A 6,785-nucleotide genomic window follows, 5' to 3' on the forward strand; every position below is an offset into this window, starting at 1 on the left:
TGAGCTTCATTGATGGACTTGAGAGAATTTTTCCCTGCCAAATTGGACATTCAGAAAATGTTTGTTTTAAAGCACATTTGACAGCAATAGACAACTAAAGACCAAGGCCTCAGAGGTCAATAAAAATTGCAAACTGGTCTCTGCCTGCGTTCAGCACTCTGATTTGGAAAAGCCACGATGTGAATTCTCCCCTGGTCTTTTGTCATCAAATGAGGTTGTCAGGACAGGAGCAGGCTCTGTGGGTGCCCGTAGGGCCCACATAGTTTTGGTATCAGGATCTCATAAGGCTCTCTGTGAAAAACTAGGTCTCTGTCTTTGCTTCCAGACAATCTGTCAATTTGTCAGGCCAAATTCTTTGCCTGAATCTTAGCTTGTACCTCATCATTTGGATGCTGGAAGGCTTAGACAAATGCCATCATGCAATTCTCCCCTTCCTCCAAAAATAATTTACTTAACAGCAAGCAACTGTCCCCCGGAAAAGCCTATAAAGCAAAATAGCTGACATTCACAGACTGAAGTTCAATTATGTCCCTATCTGCAGCCCTGCTTCTCTCACCTTCAGGTTGCAATGTGGAACCTGGGAAAACTCTCATTCTTTTGTATGAAGTAAACAGAATTCCTTTGACAGCTTCTTTACCTTTTCATTCCCCATTCCATTTCGTTCCATTCAACTACAAGGTGTTTTTTGCAAGGCCTGTCTAGATTCTTCCTGTGAAGGACCCAATTTCTTAACAGAATTTAAACACAGGCTGTCATTTCACAGCACCCTAAGCCAACATACTTGCTGCCTTCACAGGTCCCCAAACCACAGTTTCATCCTTTGTCTTGTGCCAGAGCTAGTTTCACCAGAGCTCAGTAAACAAACAAAGCAAACCTGACAGAAGCAAATAGTTTCCTGTTACTTAATACAAGGCTAAAAATAATCAAAACATATAAGGTAAGAGAAGCAATGCAATAGCAATTACCATCTGCACGGTCTTAGTCATGTTGTAAGAGAAAACACTTTGAGCAGTTTGCTTTCACCTTTGTTTATTTATGATGTCTGACTTCTTGGTAGCATTTACTTCAGTTAGATAGGTGGGAGAGATTCAGGCCCTAAAACCAAACCTTGTTAGTTTGGGTTTGGTTTTGGTTTTGGTTTTTTTTTTTAGATAACTAATTATCTGAGATCAAATTTCAAGCAGAACCTAAGGTGGCACCAGAATTTAATCATTTGGTTTGAATGAATCCTTACATTCTGAAGTCTTATGAAATTCAAAGCTCTACTTTTGAGCCTTCTCTTGCTTTAGGCATGCTGCTTTGTCACAGCCTGAAGGCAAGGTGATTTAACCAGCCTAGTCTGCTCCCAGAGGAGGATGTCCCAGTGGAAAGCTGCTTTTAAAAACTTTTGAGGGAGCCAAAACAGGGCCTCAAAGTCTGATTAGGATTTTGTTCATCAGCTCTTTGTTCATCACTCATCACTTTGATTTTGTTCATCACTCACTCCCTTTTGTTAGATCTAATAACAACATGGTGCATCAGTTCAATGATCCCCAAGAAGAGTTGTGTCAGATCAGCCAGGGCAGCAGGCCAGACCAGTGCCATGAGCCAGGGAGGGGACGCAGCCTCCTCTTTACAGTGCAACTGACTGTATGGTCAGCTTGGCTTTTGTTCGGGTAGGAAGCCAGGGATTCTCTCCCAGACGTTTTAATGTGGTTACTGCCTGTATTTCCCCACAATATAATGTATATCTTAGACAAGAACTCAAAGGAGAAAGAAGAGTTATTTACATGCAGCTGTTTTGGGACACTCATGTTTTCTCGGGGTGCTTTTGTAATTCATCTCCCAGTGCTGCAAGCCTTCCACTACCAGAAATAATACTTGATTGGGTACTGTGCTGTAGGATGCATTCTTCAAAGAAGAGTGGCTTATGGAATTAATCTGTTTTAACCTCCTACCCGGTCGCCTTGAAAATTCCCACACCAAAAATTGTATCTTCCAAACAATTCTGCATCTAAATGACAATATTTGAGGAACTTGTTTTCTTCTGTCACGGTAATCTTTTTGTTAATACAACTATTTACAACTATCAACAACATGCCCAGACATCTTAAATGAATGATCAATTTCAGACATCAAGATATGCCGTGTCTTAGCAATAATGATGTTGAGGACAAGTTTATCTATAGCAGATATGGGGTGTTTATCTATCCACATAAGCACATCTCTGTTTCTGCTGCTTATGTAAGCTGCTCTAAGTAGACACGCCATGACTAACTGATTATACTTCCTCTCTGTTTCTAGGAGACTGTATTTCATCAGACAGTTACTGTAAATGAATCACTAAAACTTTTTCTTTTTTTTTTAATTTAAGCACCACAGCATGCTGAAATGCACACACCACATTGGGCTCAAATCCGTTGCCCTTTTGGAAAGCCTGTTCTAGTAAGTTTCTAGCCTATTCACCAGTAAACATCCTAAATAATGCTCTAATTCAGAATATGCAAACAAGATCAAGGGAGGGAGGTGTTTCCTCTTTTCTTTATGATCTCTTCATCTTCTCTCCTTTTGACAGGCACAAACAGTATAACCTGGGCCTCATATGAGCACAGCATGCATGCCTGTGAGTGGAAGAAGACAACCTGCAGAGAGTTTAGTGGGGCCAAGCTCCCACTGTCATATGGGGTTTTTTTATATACATAAAGTGATACATATATCACTTAATAAATTCATCTCAGAACAGCTCAGAGAAATAAAGTAACATTTTTTCCCCTGATGAGAGGGCTGATGGTTAAAACCTCACTCCACATGACTCAGACGTTTTCTGGTTGTGTAACACTGTGGGAATTCCCTTCAGTCAGCAGCAGAGCCTTCCTCCATGTTGACTCTGAGCTAATGAATTCCCAAACTAGTGCACATCTGTCTTACTGCTGGAGTTGCTGATTCCTGAGTGGTGATGAAAAATATCAGGCTCAGCAAAAAGCTGGTGAGAAATCAGACTCCTCGAGGTGCTGGCCTGGAAAACCTGTCCCCACATGCCTGCCTTACCATGAGTCTTATCAGGCCACCGCTGCCAGAGTCACCAGAATACCAAGTCTGCAGGGTCACATGCAAAATCAAGCATTTCTGATGCTCCCTGAGGCCAGAGAAGGGTCCAGGCACTCCTGGTAGCTGTGGGTGCTCATGTCTCCTTGCAGGGTAAAGTCCCAGAATTTCCTTCTGAGCACAAGCATTGCTGCAGCCCAAACACCATGATGCTGTCTGGTTGTGCAGCAGTTTGTGCACGCTTTTTGTCCCAGTTGTTTTCCTGGCTCCTCTTTCGCAGTTTGAGGTTCTGTTCTCCTTTTCTCCTTCACCTTTTTCAAGAGGAAGCATCAGGAATGGATCCTGCAGCAGCTGGAGGAGCATAAACACAGTTAGGAGAGCAGAGCAGGTATGGGTGCTAAAGAATGGCTGACAGGGAAGACAGGAATCAAGACTTAGGTGGCTGTGTCAAGGGACAATGGAAAGAGAATGAACAGATGTTTCTCAGCTCTTTAGCAGCACCCCAAATCACCTCTTTCCATGCATTTGTGAGTAGATAAAATACTTGTTTGCTCGCTCATACATTCAGAAACAGAGGGTATATGGGATATCTGAATGCAAAAAAATCTTTTCATCCAATATTAAGATATTAGGAGCATTTTTAAAATCTTGTGATTTGTTTAACTTTTTAACTATTTGATGGTAGCACCTCTGTCTTTGCAGGTTGGGAATAAGAGCATGGGAAGATAAAGAGCTTGATATCTTCATCCATTTGATATGCAACGATGTTTCGCATTACAAACCCCTTGTGAATAAAGTGGGCTGCAGAAGGCTTAGTCTGTCAGGTGTTTAGGAGCAGAACATTTTAGTCACTGAAAGTCCCAGAGGGAGTGGAACTTTTAAGAGAAAGGAGTTGCCCCTTTACAAGCCTAAACACCTGAAACAAAAAAATTCACTCAACAGTGAGAATCCAATATAACTGTTAAGCAGGTATTTGTTATTAGCAGCGCTGGGGTCGCCCTGCGGATTCTCCATCATAAGGGCTCCCAAGAACTAGCAAGGGACATTAGTTTATGTACACACAAATCATACTGATTAGATTTCCTGGAAAGGGGTGTCTTATGACAATTAGTTCCCAGAATTCATTTATATAGTCCGAGCATGCGTAGTAAAAATAGAGTGAGGGTGTTCAGTGGTCGAGAGAAGAAGTAGTCTTCTTCATGGTGTTCGCTAGTTGACCTTCTTTCCAAAGCATCTGCTGTGAAGTAAAGTGCAGGTGTCTTCTTCCTAAATCAGCAAGACCATCCTCCCTAGATAGCATCTCTGTGTCCTTTTGTTCGAGTCCCCCTTATCTTAGTTTGCCCATTCTAGGAGTTGCCCAAGTGTCCATTGAAGGTTTTGAGTCTGCTATCAGTGATTTACATAGGGAGATCTAAAGAGGTCTAGGGAAACAGTTAAGGAGTCCTTGGGAAAGCAAAGCTTTGAAACAAATGAAGTAAAACAAAAGCAAAGCTTTCATGTATCACAGTTTAGTCTTAATCGATGACTGCCAGAAACTCATTTGTTTGAGCCCTTTCACACCCTTCCATCAACCTCTAAAAGGACCCGGTTTGCAGATGAGAGTCCAGATCATTCCAGCTTTCTCCCACAAGTTAGTAGAGCTACCACAGCAAATTTTGCAGGGAGAGGCTTTGTGTCTGAACAGACCAGTACAGTAGTTTTCCTGTGAGATTTTTTTTTTTTTCCCCATGTTAGGCCAGTATCAAACAACTCAAATACATTTATTTTCCAGGAGAAAGATTAAAAAATATAGCAGCAAGCACCATGAGTTGGAAGTAGAGAGGTAAGACTTTGAAGAGCTAGCTTTTGTCGAAGTAAGTTTTTAATTTGTTTAAGGATTGCTGAAGTATAGTTTGGAGTTGGGCACAAGAAATTGAGTGTGTTTACTATTGTTTCCTGTTCTCAGTATATTCGTGTTGTTTCTTGCACATTAATGACAGCTCTTGCAAACATCTGTAAGTTCATACTACCCAAAACATCGGCAGAGTAAATATCATAGATGAATTCCAGTGCCTGTTAAAAATTTTTGGTCGTTCACAAATTGGAGGGGAGGGGAGATTCTTTTTTATTTTCTTCCTTTTTTTGGTTTCTTAACTGAGTTAGCCATAGTTCTTTTCATGAGGTTCCCAGAAAGAGAGGTAAAGGAGGAACACAAGGAAGGTGGTTGATTTACCTCTTAAACCTCTGTGGTTCCAAAATTGTGCACCTACTGATCACTACCTGATGTATGAGGTGTCCCTGACTCTTACAATGTCTTCATTTAATCTCCAGCTATGTGTTATTTTTGGAGAAAATCCTTAGCTCTTCTGGATTCAAATTTTTTTGAAGATTCTGTGCCAGAAATTTGGCTGCAGGAAAATGATTGCCTTGATATTGGTGAGTTATCTTCTTACGGATGAGTTGGTTTTACAAGGGTGAAACCAAGCGTCCATATATAATAACTGGCAAGGCTGTGGGTTTAGAGTAGTAAATAGTTTGCAGTAGTGAGATACACCCAAAACTACTTAATTATGTCAATCTATTGCAGTTATGTGCCATAATGAATTTTCTTTTTTTTCTACATGTAAGATTTCTCAGTGATTTTAAGAGCCTGCAACTTGCAGTGACAGATGGAGCTGTTTCTCCTCTGAAATGTATTTCCTTCTAGCTTCACTTGATACCTTTCACTTTTCCATGTTGAGGGAAAGGGACCAGAGAAAAAATAATTTATCCCTTGTTTTCTGATTTGACATTAACTTTGCTTTTTGCTCCCTAGGCTCAAAGAAAAGAAAGCCATATACATAATTATCTCTGAACTCCTGTATGTTCTACAGATTTCCTGGGTTAATTAATATTTTTTTCTTTTGGAGCTGATTGATCAGATATTGCATTGACTCCATTTCTCTCTTATCTCTGTCTTCGTTAAATCACTATTTATTCTCAGTTCTCTCCTCTCTCTCTTCATCTTAAGTTTTAAGAAGTTGTCCCTCATCCACTGATAGTGAAAACCACATATTTCATTAACCTTTCTTCATGAAGGCACAACCGGTCATTTTGACTTCCCTCCTAACAACCTGCTAGACTGTAAGACAGTAATTTCTTGGGCTTTGACTTAATAGGAAGTTCAAGGTAAGAGAGAGATCACTGGAGCAAAACCAAAAGCCAGCAAAAATTTCCTACCTGATTTGGCAAAGGGAAAACACATGATTGATTGTGGGATTTCTCTAACAATTAGTACCTGTCTTTCAATGCAAGGGTAGAGTGAAACCCTGCTTCAGAATTCATGTTTTGAGTTGCTCTTTAAAATATCTAAGTTTCCTCTGTAAATCAAAGTCTCATTAGTACATGAATTAGAGATGCCACCAAAATGAACACACTTTCTGGACATGCCATTTTGCTATTTAAGTTGCATAGTTAGAAACTGCCAGTGGCTCTTCCAGCTACCTGCTTGGCTACCTGCCACCAGAAATGCTCCACAAGTCACGCAGTGTATGACCAAAATTCCTCTGCTGGATTCACACATTGTTACTGAAGGATCTGTGTCTCAGCACAGGCCTGGCACTGGGGAAATCCCAAAGCCAAGCTTGTGGAGTGGAGGGTTTTGGTAGAACAGCGCTGCTCAACTGAGAGACTTGAGTCATCTTTCCCAGAAGGGTTCAAAAAGAGGTCAGATATCTTAAGTGCGGAGAAAACTGGCTCAGTTTACAATGGAATGACTTTAATCCTCTGCCATTCAGACCATC

This window comes from Athene noctua, chromosome 1 (assembly GCF_965140245.1).
Source record: "Athene noctua chromosome 1, bAthNoc1.hap1.1, whole genome shotgun sequence".
Taxonomy (NCBI): domain Eukaryota; kingdom Metazoa; phylum Chordata; class Aves; order Strigiformes; family Strigidae; genus Athene; species Athene noctua.